Source organism: Chenopodium album, chromosome 17 (assembly GCF_948465745.1).
Source record: "Chenopodium album chromosome 17, dcCheAlbu1.1, whole genome shotgun sequence".
In the NCBI taxonomy this organism is placed as follows: Eukaryota; Viridiplantae; Streptophyta; class Magnoliopsida; order Caryophyllales; family Amaranthaceae; genus Chenopodium; species Chenopodium album.
Window position 1 is genome coordinate 21551458 of NC_137850.1, and position 23656 is coordinate 21575113.

Consider the following 23656-nt stretch of genomic DNA (forward strand, 5'->3'; position numbering starts at 1 on the left):
AGTACTTAATCCCAGGAGTGCTTAAAGTCCATGTTCAATCAAACTTTGCTCACAAAATAGTCAACGGATCAGTCCTAATGTTTAGTCAAAGCATAGTCCAATTTGTATTTTAGCCCAAACCCTTTTTAATTCATTTCATATTATTTATTAATTGAGCCCGATTAATGATGAATAAACCTAAAAAAGCCCGAAATTATGAAACGACACTTAAAAATGGTGAGCGTAATTAGGTTAAAAATGAATTTGGACGTAAATCTGGAAAACCGGTACCCCGTGACACGGCGCCACGTGCTGCGCCACAGTGGACATTTCCGTGTCACGGTACACATGCCGTGACACAGGATTTTTCCGTGTTTTCTCCGCGTACGGGGTTTTATCTTTTTAGGGTTTCGTGTGTCCCCTCTACTTATTTCCTCCATAAATACGAGCCTCATTTCTGCAGTTCGGAGTATAAAATAATTCTCTATTCTCTCTTCTATGCTCTAGCCTAAACACTAGCCTACCTTATTCTTTCACAATACTTCCCCCAAGCACTCCAAGGAGTCCCTACTTTACCCGAGGTTTCATCCTTAAACCAAGGTGTTAAAGGTAGAACTATTTGAGGGTTTGGCCCCAAATCAACTTTATTTAATTTAATTTCAATTATTGTTTTATTTATTTCCTTGAAGTTACTAACGCGTTTATTGTTTTATAGCTGTAACCAAACAAAATCAAAGTAAGGAATCATGTTCCTTTTATTTCTATTATTTTTCTAACGATTTTTATTATGTTTGTCATATAGTAATTGTTGGGTTATTGTTTAATTATGTCCAATATTAATGTTAATTCTATTGTTATTATAATCACCATATTGCGTATTTAAAGGGAATATGTAATTGAAAATCACGACTAATAAGATAATTTGGACGATCGATTTAGGTTTTTTTAATCTTGTTATTTAATCAAAGTGATCACAAATATTTTAGAATTATGTGTGCATTAATATTCAACTAATTTAGCATAATAATAGTTTGGAGTGAATTGAATATTTTGTTTGTATGCCTTTGAGATCGCAGGAATACTTTTCACTGTAAGAATCGAGTAGAGGCCAATACGGGCGATCGTTGTTGCCTATCGTTGTCCCTTTATTCGTGGTTGCCTTAAATGATCCGTGAACGGTTTACAAGTTCCTTAAAAACTTGTTGGCGGCTCTCTAATTTCCTTTTCCCTAATCGTATATGTCAATTCCCACTTCCTATGAGTGCTAAGCATATTCACACATGCTTAACATACGTGCACTTCAAATGACGCCTGCAATTTGGCGACTCCACTGGGGAGGATTCTTGGTTATTTATCGATTTGAGTGATCAGTGTTTAATTAAGATGAGTGGATGTGACTTGAAAGATTTTTGAATTGGATTCTTGTGATTAATTTGGCATTTTTGCATAGCATAGACGTATTAAACGTCGTATTCAGGTCTGTCCCGTAGGAAAAATGGGATAACATGATCGTGAACGAAGAAAACAGAGGCACAAGTCAGATTTCCTCATTGTCGTGCCATGGCAGAGCATGCCGTGTCATGGCGCAGGGCACCGTCACACGGTGTTAAGCACCGTGACACGGTATATTCCGCCGTGTCGCAGCAGTTCTGAAATCTCTCCAGTGGCTTTATTTCTCTTCTCATAGTCAGCTTCCTTCGGTTTTTCTAACAAAACGTGTGTGTTCTACATACGTCTTAGCCCCGGGGGATTTAAGCTCTATCAACCCAAAAATGCTCATGGCAATAAGGGTTCATCCAAGTTATTAAATCCACCCAAACCATGGAGTCGAGTTCGATTTCATCACGAACTCGCGAAGCCGCCCGTTAGCATACACCCTCAAGGGAGGCTGCCTTGCCAACGCGTCCAAACTCTTAACCATGCAGGTTTTTTATTCCACAAAGAATTTAATACGGACTTAAACCGAATAAAATCTTGAAAATCACAAAATTGGACCTGGAAATGTGCACCATGTCACGACAGATATGCCGCGCCACGGTGTGCAGTACCGTGACACGACACTTTGTACCGTCTAATGGTATGCAGCATCGTGTCACGATAGTTGGTGCCCAGGAAAAGTGCCTTGTCAGTCTTTTTTTATTTTTGTGCGTACTTATGTGATCCGTATGTCCGGTTTAGTACCATGTCTAGCTGTACGGTTACAACACGTGTCCATAACCTCACTTAATCACTCACAAGTCATGTCGGGTTCACACACTTTTTTTTAAGTCAAGCACCATTTCATTCACGACCGTACATTGGGAGGGTCTTTTGTTTTCTTTCGGTTTTTTTTAGAAAGTAAGTCGGATGGTATCCTCCCGTACATACTTTTACTTTTATTTTCTATAAAAAAAAATTTTCGAAAAATTTCTTGCCTTTTTTCTTTTCTGGATGGGTCAAGGTTTAGTCTAGTCAGTAAAGGTGTGTTTGTTTTTATTATCGCAGCGCTTGGTCGAGAAGTAGAGGTAGATTGTTACGGTTTGAATCATTACCTCAACAACCTTTTAAACCTAAGAGGCGTAAAAGGATACCTCCACAATCATCTCCACGGAATCCACCTTCGTCTCCTGTTCATTTTGAGTTCATTATGATGGCCACTAAGGAAGACGTCGAGAACCTCAACAAGACCATTGAGACACTCACTGCCATGGTGCAAACGCTCACTACTAAAGTCTCCACCATGGAAAAGACTAATGTCACTGTGGCTGCAATGGACAAGCAAGATCAAAGAACAAGTGAGTAAGATTTTTTAGGACTTCACCTATGTGGATCTAACACATTTTTGCACAGTGCCTTAAGCACTAAATCACCTTCTTTGATATTCCTAGTCTTGACTTTTTTATTGAACTGTCGTTCCATACGCTGTTGGTAGGTTTGGACATGATGCAAAGCTGCCAAGCGTTTTTCGTCAAGTAAGACTAGTTCATCATATCTCGCCCTAATCCAGTCGACTTCATTTAGTTGGCTTTCCATCGCGATTCGTAGAGAAGGAATTTCAAGCTCTATTAGTTGTACAACTTTAACTCCATAGACTAAAGAGAAGGGGGTAGCCCCCGTTGATGTACGAATGGAGGTTCGATAACCCCAAAGAGAGAAATGTAGCTTGCTCGGCCAATCTTTGTAATTTTTCGTCATCTTTTCGATGATAGTTTTCACATTCTTATTGGTCGATTCAACCGCACCATTCGTTTGTGGTCTGTAGGGTGATGATCTGTGATGCTTGATATGATATTTCTGTAATAGTTCGGTGCACTCGGCTTGGAAATGCATCCCATTATCACTGATCATTTCGTGCGATACACCAAGCGGCATATTATGTTTTGCCGTAAGTTTAGCATATGAAGCAGCTTCGACTGCTACTAGAATAAACTCATGTCCCCCTTGTCCTGGTGGTGTTATCTTCCCAATGATATCAATTCTTCAAGTAGAGAAAGGCCATGGAGAAGTGTATGCGTAGAGAAGCGAAGGTGGAACATGTTGTAAATTTGCGTAGACCTGACACTTCATGCATTTCTTAACATATCCGTGGCAATTTCTCTCCATGGTAGTCCAATAATAACCTTGTCGTTGAATCTTTTGGGCTAACATCTTAGCATTCATATGCGTTCCACATATTCCGGCATGAAGATTTTCCATGGTTTTGAGCACTTCTTTCTTAGTTATGCACAAGAGGTTTCTCCCTTGTGCGGTCCTTTTGTGGAGTTCTCCCTTGAGGACCACATACTGTGAGGCCAGGAGCCTTAAAGCACGGCGTGCTCTTTTATCAGTGTTAAGAGGGTATTCTCCTTTTGTCATGTACTTAAGGATATTTGTATACCATGGCTCTTCATCTTCTTCTTGTGATTCTTATTCATCATCAAGTGCATGAACATAATCCAGCTCATATCTTTTTATAGTCAATGACATTCTGAATGTGTCTCTTGGAATTCGCACCATTGATGCCAACTTAGCTATTGCGTTGGCAAACTGATTCTCTTCTCTAGGCAAGTATGTGTATTCCACTTCATCTAGTTGCTCTGTGAGAGTTTCCAAATGAGCTTGATATGTAGCGAGACTTTCACTTCTCACTTTCCATCTCTTAGAGATCTGGTTTATGATTAGTGATGAGTCGCCATAGATTCTGAGCTTCTTAATTCCCAAGGCCACATTTGTTTTTAATCTCAAGATGCACGCTTCATATTCTGCAGCGTTGTTGGTGACATCAAAATCGAGCTTCATGGAAATTGAGATGTGTTCTTTGGTTGGTGATGAAGGAGTTATGTCTTCGATAAGTGCAATTACTAGATATATCAAGGATCACTATTATGGAGATAATAAGTTCATTCTATAGGGTCGTCAATATCTGGTGCTAGATATGATAATTGATCTTTGGGTTAGTTAAATAGCCCAAAGCCTTATAGAATGGATCCTATGAGGTCACACAACAAGGGTATTGGGTTAAACAAGTAAGAGGCCCATTAATGGGCCTCATGAGATTATGACATACCATGTAGAGTGTTGGGCTAGAGTAGTGTGTTTAGGATAAGGGTTTTGGGCTTTTGACACGGGCTTTTATTTAGAGATGAGATCTATAAATAAGATCCATGCCTAGGGTTTGCAGTAAGCAGTCATAATTCACACACTGTGAATTTTGACATCAAGGCAACCAATCCCAAAACCCTAAACACTCTCCTCACTCACGGCCCTCTTCTCTCCCCTTCACGTCCGTACGTGCGGCGCCCCTCATGGTGGCTCGTGGTGTTCGTCGTGGTGGTTTGTGGTTAGCTCGTGTCTCTCTTCTCCGTTGAAGGTTGATTGAAACGTTCAATCACGACTAACTAGCATTAGTGGAGGTTTAACTTGTGCCCGTGGACCAAGTAGAGGAATCACGCTTGGGGTTCTTTATCTCCCTTTTGTTCTTGCTCGATCGCACGTGGAATCACGCTTCAAAGGTACAATTATTTGTTCTTTATTTGTTATGCATTAGATCCTTGGATTAGGTACTGTATGAATATGATTCATGTTTATTTCCGTTGCGTAGTACCTATAAACTCCTACAGGTGATACAAGCAAGACTCCTACACCACAACCCTTTGGTTTGAAGCTCCATCGAAATAGAGCGTCCAGCTATCATCTTCGGTCATGAGTAGATCTTCGTCAGGGAAATCATACTCTTCTTCTACATCTTCTTTCTCAACTTCTTCTAGTGGGAAATCTGCTAAGGAAATAAAAAATTGCAGAACCTTTGATGGCCTTTTGTGGTACGAATTTCAAATCTAACTAAGCAAGGTTGACTATCCACCTTGATAATCTGCCATTGAGTTTTACCTTCTCGAACAAGTACTTGAGAGGATCCATCTTTGATACGACATGCACCGTATTAGTGAGCATATAATGTCTTAATTTCTGTGCAGCCCACACAAGTGCGAGACACAACTTTTCAATTGGCGTGTACCGGGTCTCATAACCTTGAAGTTTCTTCCTCAAATAGTAGAATGCATTCTCTTTGCTTTCGATCTCTTGTTCTAGCATTGCTCCCATCGTCTTTCTTGTGACCGTAAGGTAGAGTCGAAGAGGAAAGTCAGGTATTGCTGCCGCTAGCACGGGTGGATTTGCCAGGTACTCTTTGATCTTGTCAAAAGATTTTTGGCAGTCATCATCCTATGTAACTAGAACATTCTTCTTTAGTTCCTTGAATATAGGTTCACATATCGCAGAGAGTTTTGATATGAACCTACTTATATATTGCAACCTTCCGATAAAACCTCGAATCTCATTCTCGGTCTTGGGTGGTGGCATGGACATGATTGCCTTGACTTTTGTGGGATCTATTTAATTCCCTCGAGAACTGATCACAGAGCCAAGGAGTTTGCCTGATGTAACTCCGAATGCACACTTTGTTGGATTTAGTCTCATGTTGTATTTGCAGAGTCGTTCAAAGAATTTATGAAGTGCAATGATGTGGCCTGGCCGATCTTTTGACTTGACGATCATATCATCAACATAGACCTCCACCTCTTTATGCATCATATCATGTAACAATGCTGTGGCTGCTCTTTGGTAGGTGGCACACGCATTTTTCAACCCGAATGGCATTACTGTAAACCCCATTGTGTAATGAAAGTGGTTTTCTCCATGTTTTCCTCGGCCATCAGTACTTGATTATATCCAGCATAGCCGTCCATGAAGGAGAGGAGTGCATAGTTTGCTGTGTTGTCGACCAGAATGTCAATGTGAGGTAGAGGGAACCCATCCTTTGGGCTTGCCTTATTGAGATCTTTATAATCAACACACATTCTGACCCTTCCATCTATCTTTGAAACTAGAACCACATTAGCAATCTATTCTGGATACTTGGATAATTTGATGAAACCTGCTGCTAGTTGCTTTCTGATTTCTTCCTTAAATTAGAGAGCCACATCCGGTTTCATATGACGTAGCTTTTCTTTGACAGGCTTCATACCTAGAATGAGTGGTATCGTATGCTGAGCTATATCCCTGTCAATACCTGGCATATCTTGGTATGACAAAAAAAATACATCAACAAATTCACTAAGAAAGTTAATTAGCTCTTTGCGTTCGTCTTGACTTAGTGTTAATCTTATTTTAACTTCTTTGATAGTCGTATCATTGGAAATATTAACTGTTTCTGTGTCTTCAATAATTTCAGTTTTATTTTCATTTTCTTCCATTGCTTTTATTATTTCTTTTTCATTTTTATCATTAGCAAAGCAATGTTGATCAGGGCTAGGGGAATAACTCGCATCATAAGCAAAGGTACTCATTTCATTGAATTCATTAATCATTAAATCGAAGAGGGCGAGGTCAGCTACGACCTCTCCGGATTTATTTGGGATAGAGGGAGGAGACTCGATAAGAGGCTCAACACTGGGAGGAACTACAAAATAGACTTGATAGCAGAAAGGGGGACGACCTTAGATCCTATAGGCTCATCAACAGACTCAAACTCGGACTCGGACTCAGACGATTCAGATTCATCAAACATAGGGCCTTTGCCAGTGGTCACTTCAAGCTTTTCTCCACTTGGCGTAATGATCTTCATCGTTTTGCGCCAACCCTTTAAAACATCATTAGCTGGGACAATCAACTTAGAGGGGTCAAAATCTTTGCTTGACATGACAGCTTGAATGAGCTTAGAATTATCATTGTTGATGTGCTTAGGTTCATTCTTTTCCATCCCGAAAAGAAGACTAATATTCATATCACCAGAGCCTGGACTAGTTGGTTCCCCGACTATTGTGAACATATCACTTTCGTCGATGAAATCACAATCCATGAACACCTCGAACCCTGGCTCATGCTTCCCAATGTAGATGAAAGGATCTGAAAATTCATAGCATGGGAAGATCTCCCCTTCTTTGACGTACTGGCCATTGAGAGTGAGGGATAAGGATCCATGGTCATTTCTGTTTTCATGGTTCGAGCATTGCTGCGAGCCTTCATCTTTAAGAGAGCTTGATTCATATCTTCTTTTATTTGCTTGAATCCCAAGCCAAAGGTGTCTTTCTTGGGTGCACCTGGGTGGCCCCAAAGTTCAACCATCTTTTTCTAAATGTCAAGGGTCATTCCAGGGAAATGCCCTTGCTTCTTCATGATTGCATTAATGTTGACATTTGAATAAGGATCAAAATTGAGGTGACACTTCTCCTCTTCTTCAATCATGAGAACATCTTCTAGAGCAAATCCCCAAAGATCCTCATCTTCCTCATCATGCTCGACATGAAAAATGGGAGTGTCAATAACTTGAATACGTATAAGAGAGGCATCAATGGTGATTGGAACCCCTCTTACTATGGCTTTGACTTTCTACTGCAGCGATGATGGGATTGTCATTAGCTCATGAAGCCAAGCGCGACCTAAATACAGATTGAAAGAATCCTTAATGTCCACCACCTGAAACTTGTTGCGACGTTCAATGGCTCCGGTAGTGATGTTCAACATGATAGTACCCACGGCTTGATGGCGAGTATTATCATAAGCACGAATCCCTTGAGTAGAGGGAATCAATTCTTCATCTTTTATGCCCAGCTTCTTCGCAATCCGTAGCAGGCATACATTGATTGCTGAGCCATTATCAACTAGGCTCCTGGGAACATTCATCTGCCTACACACCACAGTAAGGTGTAAGGCCTTTTTATGTTGATCCCCTTCTGAGGGCAAATCCTTATCAGAAAAGGAAATCAAATTGCTGGTACTCAGCAATTCAGTAGTGAGAAAGCTGACTAGCGCTTGAGGAGTCATGTCACTATCAACCCCTATCTTCACAAGAGCATTCATTATAGCCTTTCGAAGCTTGTGGGAGGTAGCCAAAAGCTTCCAAACATTCATTTCCACCTTAGTCTTTTGCAATTGCATGGTTACATCGTTGCTTACAGGGTCGATGGGATCAACTATTAGTTGTGCTTGCGGTGGAGGTGGATTAGGTTGTTGTAACCTTCTACTCCTGGTGAGAACCTTAACCTCAAGGTCCCCCCAAACATCTTCGCTATTGTAGACACCCAAATGTGTCTCCCCAAAACCAAACCCAGTGATGAATACCTCTATGTCATTTGATTATCGAACAAGGTGAAAGTGTGAAAAGTCTAGTGATGCGGTTGTTTTTAGTAAAATATCTCTCTTGCTGTTTTTGAAAATATTTCGTTTATACTCTTTTTATAAAAATAGCCAGTCCGATTTAGTTTGGTCCATGATAAAGGTCCGATAATAGTGTAGTTGGATTGGGCTCAAAAAGAGCTTTCCAACGATATATTGTAAGCCCAATTCCAATGAATAATGAGGAAGTTATGGTCAAAATATTAAATTGGGCCAGAAATGAATTTTATATGCGGCCCAATGATTTAGGGGAGGGACTATTAATTATTATTCCTAGAGTTATTAGGATTAATTTTAATCTTCTGGAATATTTGGAAAGTTCTTTTAAATTCTAATGGGATTAGGATTAGTAATTATATTTTAAAGAGTTTTATTTGGAATAAAATAAGTGTTTTATGATAAACCTGATTTTAATTTGATAAACACGGAATTTGCTGCTTAATCATATTAAGAAGAGGATTCCGCGTACAAACGCGTTTTATCTTTTAATTAGCGCCAAACGACATAGTCTGTCGCTTGGCGCTAACGTTTGTACCCTGGAGATAATCTTGTCGCCTGGCGCTGACGTCTGTCTCCTGGCGATAGATGCCAGTTTTATTCCGAATAGGACTTGATTTGTTTCCAGACAATTTTTCTATAAATAGGGGTCGTATCTCCCCATTTTTTATCATCAACAATGCACAATCAACAATTCACAATCATCTAATTCTATTCTCTTCTCTCTAAAGGCTACAAGCTTTCTCTCTCCCTCTTTTCTAAACCTTTCCCTCGTACAAAATTCCACATTCATTAGTTTTAGACACACCTAACCAAGTTCGAAGTTGCCTTCGCCCTAGACGTGAAAGGTTGATAATTTCTGAGGGTTTGGTCCCAAATTTCTATTTTAATTATTTAATTTAATTGTTTGATTTATTATTTTCCTTGAAGTTACTAACGCGTGTATTTTTTTATTAGAAAGAGATACGAGGCATCGAAGTAAGTAATTTAATTACTTTCTCTTTCTATAGAAATCATGCTTAAATTATTTTAATTCCTAGTATCATGTTAGGATGTCTTTATGATTCCTAGTATCATGTTTAGGGTAATAACTAATATTTCTAATATCATGCATGTTTCTATGATACTTCCTATTCTTTCTAATATCATGTTAGTATTATGCTAGGAATAAAACTTTGATCTTTATTGTTTAGTGACATGCTAGGATTTGTTATTAATCTTGCTAGTATCATGCCTAGGATCTTGCTATTATTATTATGCTTTGATGAGATTATTATTATGATGATGATGATGATTGTTGTTAATTTATTATTATGTTGCCTGATATATATTATTGTTGTTATTGCTTGATCGCGCCCTCTCTCGCAGGATTAAAGGGAAATTGTATTTGTAATCACGCTTAATAAGATAATTAATAATCTTGTTTAGGCTAATATGATTATAATTCAAGTGATCACCAATAATAGTTTTGTTTGTGCATTAAATTCAACCAACACAGATTAAACAGGTTTAGGGTTAACCTATTGTTTGTATGTTAATCAAAAAGCACACATGAATACGAGAAAAATAAAGTAGAGGCCTATTTAGGGTAGGTTCAATCTCTTTTAGGTTGGATTTGTACCTTCATCCCCGAATATCAAGTCATGGTTCCATACCTATGGATTTAGCGATCTACTAGATCGTTAAGGGGTGTAACCTTCACCCTGTGAACGGTTTACAAGTTCCTAAAACTTGTTTGGCAACTCTTTTGCTCTAGGTTTCGTCCCTTTGGACGCCACCATGCTTAAGTGTATGATCACAGTGGGGCTCAAGTGTGGGATGCTTGAAATATTCCCTACAGTTTTTTGGCGACTCCACTGGGGATGATTTCTATTTTAATTCCTAAAATTTATTTTGGCAATAAGTTAGAATGAGTGGATGAGACTTGAAAAGTTCTAAGTATTTCATGTGCGTAATTTTGATTAACATTGTGGCATATGCATAAAAAGGTCCGCGTTGGAAAGACCATCCGAAATGCGTCAAAAACATAGGATTGTTACATGTAGGAAATTAGGGAAATATCTTTCACAACTAAAGTCGAAATAACGCTGCAAAAAACTAGAAAAATTCAAGAATAGAAAGCTGTCGAGGCATGTAGGAATTAGCACTGAGAAAATAGCGTCATCGCCAAACAATGGCTCTGTAGCTTGGCGACAATTATTGTCGTCTACTGACAGTTCCATCGTCTGACAACAGACGCTATTTTCTCGTGCTGAATTCTTCCAATACCGAGCCAGAAATCTACCTTCTTGTTTCAACTAGTTTCTACTACTGTTTGCTCGATTTTACTTCCTAATTAAGTTTTTTTCTTTTTTCTAAAACCCATATGTGTTCTACATACGGCCATAACCCTCTGGGGATTCACGTTCCATATACCCAATCGAACGCTCCTGGCAACGAAGGGTACATTCAAGTTTGTTGAATTCACCAAACCGTGGAAGCGCGTTTAACTTGCGGGGTCCCATCCACTCGCGCCAACCCTTCCAAAGGTAAGGCTTTCGCGCAGTGCATCCGGATTCATAACCATGGACCCTCTTTGACTAACCCATATCTTGAACTTTAGAGAACTAGAGCCATGGTTAGGTTGCAAACTCATTGCACCATATTGTGACTATTTGACTACTTGTGCATTGTTTGCTTGTGCATAACCTATATGTGTTTACACTAACCGTTTGTTTGACTTGTGAATGAGTCTAAATAAACTAATTAATGACTAAAGGACTTTGCTAAATTAATTAATTAATTAATATAAATGATTAAAGTCTAAATAAATTGATCGAACTTGACATAGTACGACTTTAGGCTTGTCCCTTTAAAGTAAAAATACTGGAAACAGTCCCCAGCCAACGTTCCAGCAATGGCGCAGAGGTTTGGACTGTAGTGCCACGCGCTAATGATTAGCGCTAGGAGACAATGTTGTCATCTGGCGCTGGTTCTTAGCGTTCGGCGACAGTCCTGTTGCTCTGGCGACAATCCATGTTTTTGCTTGAGTCTTCACGACGAGTCTAATTAATCAGTTTGCTTAATCTGTTTAATTAGTTTAGTCCTTGATTAAGTCTAGTCACATAGTCTAGTCCCATGGTTATGATACGAGTCAAACATGTAACCTACACTCACTAGGGTTAGCACACACTTTGTGTATATGACATCATGACCATGTCTTGGGTTCATGCATGAGTCGATTTTTCCGTCATTTGAGTTGGGGGTACATCCTATTCCTAATTCTTTCATATCTCTCCATCTACTTCGTCTTTCCATTCTCTACATGCTTGCTCGATATCACAACCTTCATTCTTCCTACATCCTTCCATCTACTGCATGTTGAATGGATTTTGAGTCAAATAATTAACAAAAAGTATCCATAACTTCCCTTTTCACACCACTTGGCCAAGGAGAGAAGGGAGATTAATCAAGGACAACACCTTTGTTCAAGTAATATTTTTTGACAAACCAATCAGTCGAAAGAGAAAAGCTAAGAAGATAATGGCGTCTCAGGAAGAAGTTAACGAACTTAGGAAGGATGTGGCCAACTTAACCGAATAGATGAAGGCTATGGCACTTCAAATCAATGACCCTATGAAGCAACAACAAATGGAGCTCATGCAAGAAAGCTTGAGCAAACTCTCCAATGATTATAGGTTCCAGGGCATTAGCTCACAAGGGGTCTCGGTGGACAGGGAGCTTCTTCCGCAGAAGTTCAATGCCAATGACATCCCTAAGTTCAAGCCAACTGACAATCCTTACTTTCACTTAAAGGATTTTGAAACCATCATGAATATTAAAGGGATTGATAGGAAAGTCTTTCATTCTTTGTTTTCTTTATCTCTTGAAACCGTTTGTCAACAATGGTTCTTTTCCCTTGACAAAGAAAAGACCTCTACTTGAGATGGAATAATAAATGCTTTCATTGATAGATATAAGTGCAACATTCAAGTTGAAACAGACCATAGACAACTTGAGATGCTAAAGCAAAAAGAAAACGAAGGGTTTACCTTTTTCTTTTGACAAGTAGAGAGAAACTTCCGCTAATATGGTCGAGGTCCCTACTGAAAAGGAGTCTATAAGGATGTTCATCAAGAACCTTAAAGATAAGTATTCAAAGCATTTGAAGTATCAACATAATTTGAATACTTTCATGGCCGTTTATGACATTGGAATTAATATTGAAGACGACCTTGCAAAGCAAAAAGCTACTAACAATAGCAACAACAGTGGCTGGAAAGGAGAGAAGAACCACAATCCTTCTTTTTCTGAAAACACCCACTCTAGACACAACGTTAGTACCTTCGATCTCAATAAAGTCTTAGCCATGGATAACCAAGGATCTAAAAAGCATTTAAGGAAAGAGTTCACTCCTATTGGGATGAGCTATGATACTGCCTTCGATCGACTCCATGCCAAGGGACTCATTACTCCCATTGGACCTATTCAAGATCCCGCACATGAGAAGAGATTGCCTAGTTAGAACCCAGATGCACATTGCAAGTACCATAAAGGTAGGGGTCATACTACTGAGAGCTGTTGGAAGCTAAAAGAAGCCATCCAATATTTGATCGATAATAACAAGCTTCCCATACCTCCAGCCGGCAAGAAGACCGAGTGATGGTAAAGCACAAGACACGAGGCGAGCCTCAACGACAAGATTTCGTGACTCTTTTTTTTTCTATTTCTTCGATTCTTCCTTCCCCCAATAAGTCTAGCATAGGCACCTTTTATTTTCCTTAGATTTATTTTGTGGGATTTTTCTTTTTTCCTTTTAATAATTGAGCATTTCTTTTCTTGCATATGATCATTGCATCGCATTCTTAAAAAAAAAAGCAAAAAAAAAATCCATGCCGAACTAAGCACAAGGTGTACTTATGATTAGAGGCACCCTTTCTAGCCTATCATATTACCTTTCACCCTTCAGATATACAATCCTTTCTTGATACACCACTTTGAGGCTCGTCTAACGATAGACCTTTATTTTTTTAATCCACATTTACCTAACCTTGGGATGGGATGGTGTGCAACTTATGCAAATAAAAAAGCTTGAATGATTTCAAAAGATTAAAATAGCAAAAAGCATAACAATATAAAAGTGTGCATAAGGGCAAGTGTTCCAATGTCTTTGATATAAACATGTCATAGATAAGAACACATCTCAAATCGCGTCTCTTATCGAGTGCTAGGTACCGTGCCTGAGAAACATGAATGCCAAGGGAGTGATAGACCGCATGAACGGGATCGCTCACACTTATAAAAAGAAAAAACAAAAGAGAGAGAGAGAAAAAATAAAGAAGAAAGAGAGTTAAAAAAGTAAGAAAACGGAATTTGATTTGATAAACATGGAATTTGCTGCTTAAAAAAGTGAGCAAAACTAAATAAGTGTTTCATGATAAACCTGATTTTAATTTGATAAACACGAAATTTGCTGCTTAATCATATTCAGAAGAAGATTCCGTGTACAAACGTGTTTTATCTTTTAATTAGTGCCAAACGACAGAGTCTGTCCCCTAGCGCTAACGTCTGTCGCCTGGCGCTAATCTAGTCGCCTGGCGACAAATGCCATTTTTATTCCGAATAGGACTTGATTTGTTTCCAAACAATTATTCTATAAATAGGGGTCGTATCTCCCCGTTTTCGATCATTAACAATTCACAATCAACAATTCACAATAATCTAATTTTATTCTCTTCTCTCTAAAGGCTAGAAGCTTTCTCTCTCCCTCTTTTCTAAACCTTTCCCTCATACAAAATTCCACATTCAATAGTTCTAGACACACCTAGCCAAGTTCGAAGTTGCCTTCACCCTAGACGTGAAAAGTTGATAATTTCTTAGGGCTTGGTCCCAAATTTCTATTTCAATTATTTAATTTAATTTTTTAATTTATTATTTTCCTTGAAGTTACTAACGCGTGTATTTTTTTATTAGAAAGAGATACGAGGCATCGAAGTAAGTAATTTAATTACTTTCTTTTTCTATAGAAATCATGCTTAAATTATTTTAATTCCTAGTATCATGTTAGGATGTCTTTATGATTCCTAGTATCATGTTTAGGGTAATAACTAATATTTCTAATATCATGCATGTTTCTATGATACTTCCTATTCTTTCTAATATCATGTTAGAATCATGCTAGGAATAAAGCTTTGATCTTTATTGTTTAGTGACATGCTAGGATTTGTTATTAATCTTGTTAGTATCATGCCTAGGATCTTGCTATTATTATTATGCTTTGATGATATTATTATTATGATGATGATGATTGTTGTTAATTTATTATTATGTTGCTTGATATTATATTCTTATTTGTTATTGCTTGATCACACATTTTATGCATGTTTAAAGGGAATTTGTACTTGTAGTCACGTTTAATAAGATAATTCATAATCTTGTTTAGGTTAGTATGATTATAATTCAAGTGGTCGCCAATAATAGATTTGTTTGTGCATTAATATTCAACCAACATAGATTAAACAGGTTTAGGGTTAACCTATTGATTGAATGTTAGTTAGAAAGCGCACATGAATATGAGAAGAATAAAGTAGAGGCCTAGTCAGGGCAGGTTCAATCTCTTTTAGGTTGGATTTGTACCTTCATCCCTAAATATCCAGTCATGGTTCCAGACCACTATGGAGTTAGAGATCTCATGGATCGTGAAGGGGTGTAACCTTCACCCTGTGAACGATTTGCAAGTTCCTAAAACTTGTTGGTGACTCTTTTACTCTAGCTTCCTTCCCTTTGGACGCCACCATGCTTAAGTGTATGATCACAGTGGGGCTCAAGTGTGGGATGCTTGAAATATTCCCTATAGCTATCTTCATGATTGACAGTGCTAAGAGATGAATAGGCTATATCTTTTAGATAGACGTCTTCATCATTGCTATCCCAAATTCCATTAACTTCTTCATAGCTTGAAACAAAAACATGCTCTGGTAGAGGTTCATCCACAGATTGGATGAGTAGTGACAGATCAAAGGAGATTTCATCTTCTGTGATAGCTAAAGCATCAGAAAAAGGACCCGTTTGAATATTAGGCTTCTTGGCCCCTGAAGGGACAAGAAGCTAATTAACATCAATCAGGTTTTAAATTGCATCCTTTAACTTCCAATATTGCTAAGTAGTATGATCTTTGCCTTGGTGAAATTTGTAAAGAGCATTGGGGTCATAGCTAGTAGTTCTGTTCTCAAGCGTGGGCTCCGGAAACGGTCCAATAGGCATGATCAATCCTTGACTGTGCAGGGGATCAAAAGCAGTGTCATAGTTCATTCCCAAAGGTGTGTAAACGAACCCTCCTTTTCTTTTGGAATCTCTGAGTGGGAGCACTAAGAGCCAACACATCATTGAGGTTAATGTTGTTGGTAGCATTGTTAGGCTTGGTGGACGAAGAAGAAGGATTGTCTTTCTTCTTATTTTTCCAAGTTTTGTTGTTGTTATTGTTGCTATCAGCAGTCTTCATCAACTCGTCCTCAATATTGAATATTGATATCAATATCATACACAGCTTCGAAGGTGTTCAAACGCTGAAACTGCAAATGCTACTTGTACTTGTGAGTCAGATGCTAAATAAAGAGGCGAACTATCTCCTTCTCCTTGGGAGGATCTACCAAGAGTGCAGCTATTTCTCTCCACCTATTCAAATATGTAGTGAAGCCTTCATTCTCCTTCTGTTTGAGAATGGAGAGTTCACGTTCAGAAGTCTTGGCTTGGATGTTACACTTGTAACGACTCATGAAACTTTCAGTAACATCCTCCCAAGTCGCAGTATGCTTGGAATCTAAAGAATAAAACCAATGTTGACAAGCGTGCTCCAAGGAAAGAGACAACACAGAAGGGAAGAGTGCTACATCTAATACTTTGAGAGCCATAGTTGTAGAAAAAGCCTTCAAGTGAATCATAGGGCTATCAGTAGGCCTGTACTTTGGGATGTCAGCAGTAGAAAACTTTTCAGGAAGCTTGTCCTTGACATTCAGAGAAGTGGCAAATTGCTCCACATAGGTGAAGTCCATAGAAATCTTACTCACTTGTTCTTTTATCTTGTCCATTGCAGCCACAGTGACATTAGTCTGTTCCATGGTGGAGACTTTAGTAGTGAGCATTTGCACCATCGCAGTGAGTGTCTCAATGGTCTTGTTGAGGTTCTCGACGTCTTCCTTAGTGGCCATCGGAATGAACTCAAAATGAACTAGAGACGAAGGTGGATTCTGTGGAGATGATTATGGAGGTTTCCTTGTACGCCTCTTAGGTTTAAGAGGTTGTTGAGGTAATGATTTGAACCGTAATAATCTACCTCTCCTTCTCGACCAAGCACTGCGATATTAAAAACAAACGCGCCTTTAATGACTAGACTTAACCTTGTCCCATCCGGAAAAGAAAAAAGGCAAGAAATTTTTCGAAATTATTTTTCTATAAAAAATAAAAGTAAAAGTATGTACGGGAGGATACCATCCGACTTATTCCCTAAAAAAAACGAAAGAAAACACATGACCTTCCTAATGTACGGTCATGAATGAAATGGTGCACGACTCAAGAAAAAGTGTGTGAACTCGACATGACTTGTGAGTGATTGAGGTTATGGACGCGTGTTGTAACCATACAGCTAGACATGGTACTAAACCGGACATACGAATCACATAAGTACGTAGAAAAATAAAAAAAGACTGGCAGGACACTTTTCCTAGGCACCGTGTCATGGTGCTAACTGTCGTGAGACGGTGCTGCATACCGTCAGACAGTACAAAGCGCAAAAACCCTCGGTCATGGGTTAGTCTAAAAACAAAATGAACAAACACATGTAGGGTTAGCACCAAATAAACCACGTAGAACTTAGTCACGATGATACAAAGAAAAGTTCGCAACCTAAGGTCAAGATCTATGTTCAATTATGGTTAACCTTTTTGGTGTCAAAGGGTACCATGGCTAAGAGTTTGGACGTGTTGGCAAGGGAGCCTTCCATGGGGGTATATGCCAAAGGGCGGCTCCGCGAGTTCGTGATGAAATCGAACTCACTCCATAATTTGGGTAGATTTAATAACTCGGATGAACCCTTATTGCCATGAGCGTTTTTGGGTTGATAGAGCTTAAATTCCCCAAGGCTAAGACGTATATAGAACAGACACGTTTTTTCAAAAAAACCGAAGGAAGGTGACTGTGAGATGAGAAATAAAGCCATTGGAGAGATTTTAGGACTGTCGCGACACGGCGGGATATACCGTGTCACTGTGCTGAACATCGCGTGACAGCACCCTGCGCCATTCCACGGCATGCTCTACCGTGGCGCGGTAGTCAGGAAATCTAACTGGTGCCTCTGTTTTCTTCGTTTACGATCAAGTTATCCAATTTTCCTACGGGACAGACCTGAATACGACGTTAAAAACATCTATGCTATGCAAAAAGGCCGAATTAATCAGAAGAATACAATTCAAGAAGATTTCAAGTGTCATCCACTCATCTTAATTAAATACCGATCACTCAAATCGATAAATAACCAAGAATCTTCCCTAATGGAGTCTCCAAATTGTAAGACTAGTTCATCATATCAAAATAACATGTAGGAAAAGAATATGACCAGTCACACAATGTATTATCACTCAAATCAAACCTCGAGAAGACGGGGTAGAATAGCTAAGTAAGGAGGCAAGTCATGAGAATAATCGTCGTCCATGTGCACAAGCTCCCGCCAAGAAACTGATAGCGCTCCCCTCTGCTCTACAGCGCCTCCAACAAGCGTGAGTGCAACGTCGACTCAGGCGGAGGCAATGGCACCACAAAACGGTCAACGTTGTGCTGACAGACTACACGCTCTCCAAGGTACCAGACAAGACGTGATGTACCAAAGAAGATGGTACGACATGCCGAGCGCTCTAAAGCCTCGGGAAGGTCAGTCAAGCCATCCCAAGGTCGATACTGGATCTCGACCGAGACCTGAAAACCATAAAGAAATACAGTGAATGCCGAGAAATAATATCAAAATGAAAGAAATACACTGTAAAGTCGATCCTTACGCCAATGGTGGTGGTATTCCGACGCAGCAACCCTCGTAGACTCGGTACCGATTCCACTCGTGACTCGCCCTATTCACGCCAGCTGGCACCGATAGAACCACAGCTGCAACAAGAATAATCTTTAAGTACATGAGCCAAACAGGCAAAAGCAAAACATAAAGTAAAAGGATTATCACCTCTACATCTCTCCAAAGACCGTAGACGGCAACAGGGGACTGATCGTTCAAGTTCCTACAACCATGACGTAGCACCAAGAGTAGATCAGCATACCGTACACTAGCCCAACTAAAGGATCCTATCTTAGTGATCTTGGTCAGAGACGGCAGGTAACAAAGGAGCGCGCGAGAACTCCTCTCATGAGAAAGAGCCCGAGAAATAAGGATCAAGATGAAGATTCGTACTTACTGCTCAGGCGTCGTCTCAGCAACATCAAAACCATGGGCAAGAACAGAAACCAATTCTGATCGCCCACTCCTAGGACCACCCTAAGGCATTGGTCGAGCCTTGGTATGGTGAACGACATGACCTAACAAGTCAACTGCCTCACTCGCCCCCAAGTGGGGTCAGGGATCCGCTTAACGGGGCGATCAGTGAAACGGAAGCCGCTGATCATGCTGAAGTCGAGAGGAGTCACAGTCATCTCCCCCCAAGCGAAGTGGAAATTGTTAGTAGTATCCAAAAAATACTCCAACAACGCTAGGTTGACTATCGAACCATAGCCTCGGGGGATGCAAAATCCCACAACTGCTGAATAAAAATCGACTAAACCAGCAGACTCCTACAATGCGTTGGTAATGGGAATCAAGTCTCCAGCTCTTGAACCATGATGGTGAAGTACACCATCGACTAATCCGGCAAGCGGACGATGAGAAATATGATTCTCATGACAGAAAACTAACTCGTTTGGTGTCCATAAGGGTGGAGTCCACCTACCCTTGCTCGTAGAGGGGCGAGGCTCGGGCTCCAAGGCATCATCTAATTCCTTATGAACCGAGGGAGTGTCCTCTCTCAAAGCTGGACACCGTCCACGAGTAGAAATATCTCGATCTCGTTGTCTAGGGATGCAATTATGTTCAAAAAATAAAAATTTAAATACTTAGCATCATTTCCTAAGTTCTTTAATTATGTATTCAAAACAGCATTAACAACTACCTTAAGTTGTATTTCCCCTTATGCACTAAATTTTTACCTCAAGGCTAAAAATTAGCAAAAAATAGATTCATTTCTAGTACTTAGCTTCTCAATGACAAACTAATACTACAGTTCTCCAATCGCATGATACTACTTTCTCCATGACAATGTAGTACATACACAAAAACAGAGCATGTTTCGAAATTGCACAAAAACAATAGATTGGCACATCATAGCATGTTTTACAAGATCTACAATAGTTATATAAGCATTCAAGTGCAAGAAACAACAAGAACAACAATAACACCATTTCACGCACAAATGGTGATTTGCTCATTTCTTCACCAAATCATGCAAATTTGGTTTCAAATTGCACACAAACCAACATACGTTCATATACAAGCTAATTCATGGCAAGAATTTCAACATAAAAGCTCAAAATCAAAAACCCCAAATTTGAGTTTTTAAGAGTTTTATGCGAAAATGGCTCACTTACAGCAAAATTTGAGACAAAAGGCAAGAAAACTTACATAAATCCTTGTAACAATTCAAAAATTAGAAACTTTGCAAGAAATTTGAGTGAAAATGGTGAAGAAATGAGGGAGAACGTGCGAAGAACAGCAGCTGTAGCGAAGACGGAACTCGAAACGCAAAGAAAATTGAAACTGAAATGGGGAAGAAGCCGAAATTTTGAATTTAAAGGTAAAACAAAACGTCGTGACACGGCGTGATGTCCCGTGTCATGGTGATCGTTGCCGAGTCACGATAATACCTTACGTGACACGGCATGAAAGTAGGTCAAACGGCGCGAAATTCGAGCACGACGGTAAATATTGCCATGTCACGGCGCCCAGCCACGTGACACGGTGCACAGGTGTGGTCTACACAAATCTGGGAATTTGCCAGCGAATATTCCTGGCAGCTTTAGACTAATTCAGCAGCAGAAACACAAGCCCACGTCAGGAAATAAATTGCCGCGTGATGGCAAAATATGTCGTGTCACGGCAATTTCCCACGTGGCACGGTGTATACGTGTGATTTGCATACCTCAGGAATTTTTCAGCGAATATTCCAAGCATCTTTGACCGGTTTGAATTTTTTCCGTAACTTTGTGACATTTATTTTTCACAGAAAAACTCGCTAAAAATTCTAACTGATATTTAAATGGTACCAAAATTACCATTTTACCCCTACCAAGCATCAAAGTCATATTTCAAGTACCTAATACGGTCGGATAGTCGACTTGAAGGTCTAATTATTTATAGCCCAAGGTTGCGAACATCCGAACCATTTACAGCCCACCTTCGAGGACAAGCGATCCTTTTACAGCCCACGTTTGGGGACAAGCGAACCATTTACAGCCCACTTCGGGGACAATCACACGATCTATAGCCCACGTTCGGGGATAATCGAACCATCTACAGCCCACGTTTGGGGACAATCGAACCATCATCATTTTTAGTGATCATTTCCCAAGGAAAGACGATTCACGGCTCAAGGTTCTCGATACACAGAGACTTGCAATCTCATCATCAGACAAGCTTTTCCTCAAGCATGGAAAATTGTCGGTCGTTGCCACCTCTCAAGTCGAAGAAGTCAGCGACTATATCATCTGTCGACTTTCCTCGAGCATTGAAAGTATCCCAACAAACATCATCTGGAGGATTTCTTCAAGCATAGAAAGCTACCAAATTCATTTGCCACCGTTACACTGGTATCAGATACTACCAAACTCGTTTGCCACCGATATAGTATTATCAGATATGCACTCTATCCATTTACTCTCTTATCTGTGGAAGCAACAATTTTCTGCAAGTATAGGCGTGTACAGAGTGTTTTTGGATCACAGAACGTCTTAAATCATTCTCCAAACTCAGTCAAAGTGGGGGCTTCTTTAGACACCTAAAAATGTCTCCCCGAAACTAAACCCGATTATGAACAACCTTTCACCGCCATTATTGGTCGGGTTGAGTATTTAATCCTAGGAGTGCTTAAAGTCCATGTTTAATCAAACTCAGCTCACAAAATAGTCAACGGATCATTCCTAATGTTTAGTCAAAGCATAGTCCAAATTGTATTTTCGCCCGGACACTTTTTAATTCATTTCGTATTATTTATTAATTGAGCTCGATTAATGATTAATAAACCAAATAATACCCGAAATTATGAAACGACACTTAAAAATGGTGAGCGTAATTAGGTTAATAATGAATTTAGGCGCAAATATGGAAAACTTGTACACCGTGACACGGCGCCACGTTCCGCGCCACAGTGGACATTGCCGCGTCGCGGCATTCTTTGCCATGTCACGATACACATGCCCTGACACGGATTTTTCAGTGTTTTCTTCACGTACAGGGTTTTATCTTTGCCGGGTTCCGTGTCCCTCTACTCATTTCCTCTTTAAATACGAGCCTCATTTCTACAGTTTGGGGCATAAAATAATTCTCTATTCTCTCTTCTATGTTCTTTCCTAAACACTAGCCTACCTTATTCTTTCACAATACTTCCCCCAAGCACTCCAAGGAGTCCGTACTTTACCCGAGCTTCTATCCTTAAACCAAGGCGTGAAAGGTAGAACTGTTTGAGGGTTTGACCCCAAATAAACATTATTTAATTTAATTTCAATTATTGTTTTATTGATTTCCTTGAAGTTACTAACGCGTGTATTGTTTTGTAGTTGCAAGAAAACAAAATCAAAGTAAAGAATCATGTTCCTTTTATTTCTATTATTTTTCTAATGATTTTTATTATGTTTATCATATATTAAATGTTGGATTATTATTGAATCGCTTCCAGTATTAATGTTACTTCTATTGTTATTATGATCACCATAGTGCATATTTAAAGGGAATATGTAATTGAAAATCACGACTAATAAGATAATTTGGACGACCGGTTTAGGTTCCTTTTTAATATTTTTATTTAATCGAAGTGATCACATGCAAATATTTTAGAATTATGTGTGCATTAATAATAGAAATAAAAGGAACATGATTCTAATTTAGCATAATAATAGTTTAGAGCGAATTGAATATTTTGTTTGTATGCCTTTGAGATCGCAGGAATACTTTTCTCTATAAGAATCGAATAGAGGCCAAGATAAGCGAATGTGACTTCATGACTCACTTCGTACCATCATCCTCGATCCTCTTTTCATGGTTCCGAATCATATGGAGTTAGTAATCTCATGGATTATGAATGGGGTGTAACCTTCACGAGTCAATCGTTGTTGCCTATCGTTGTCCCTCATTCGTGGTTGACTTAAATGATCCGTGAACGGTTTACAAGTTCCTTAAAAACTTTTTGGCGGCTCCCTACTTTCCTTGTCCCTAATCGTAAATTCCCACTTCCTATGAGTTTCAAGCATATTCACATATGATGGGGGAACTCTCTCTGCAAATCCTTAAATCTTTCCCAAGCCTCATATAGAGTTTCATCTGGCTCTTGGGAAAAGTTTGGAATTGCACTCCTTAGTAAAGCTGTTCATTCTACAGGGTAATATTTATTATAGAAATTCAAAGCAAGAGTTTCCTAATAAGTAATACCAAGTGCAGCTCTATTCAATCCATTATACCACAATTTAGCTTTACCACATAAAGAAAAGGGAAAAAAATCTCCCTGATTTGGTCTTGCATGACCCTAGCTTGCCTAATGGTATTGCAATATTGACATAAATTTGCAATGTGAATATTAGGGTCTTCACCCTTACCTCTACTGAATTTCTTTCATTCGATCATCATGATAAAATGGGGCTTAATCTCGAATTGCATTCCATCAAGAGCTGGAGTAGGAGTAAGATGTGGAAAATCCATTAGGGACAGCTGTGAATAATCGCTAACCTTGCGCGGTGCAGTTGGTGGTGAAAGGAATGGTGTCCTTCGAACAAGTGT

General features: G+C 39.4%; 1 non-coding gene across 1 annotated transcript; it reads left to right on the forward strand.

Annotated features, from left to right (window-relative positions):
• Positions 1–23135: 23135 nt before the first annotated feature.
• LOC145590344 (small nucleolar RNA R71) lies at positions 23136–23243 on the forward strand. The gene has a single exon (XR_014101967.1). It is a non-coding gene; the product is annotated as a small nucleolar RNA R71 (small nucleolar RNA).
• Positions 23244–23656: the final 413 nt, after the last annotated feature.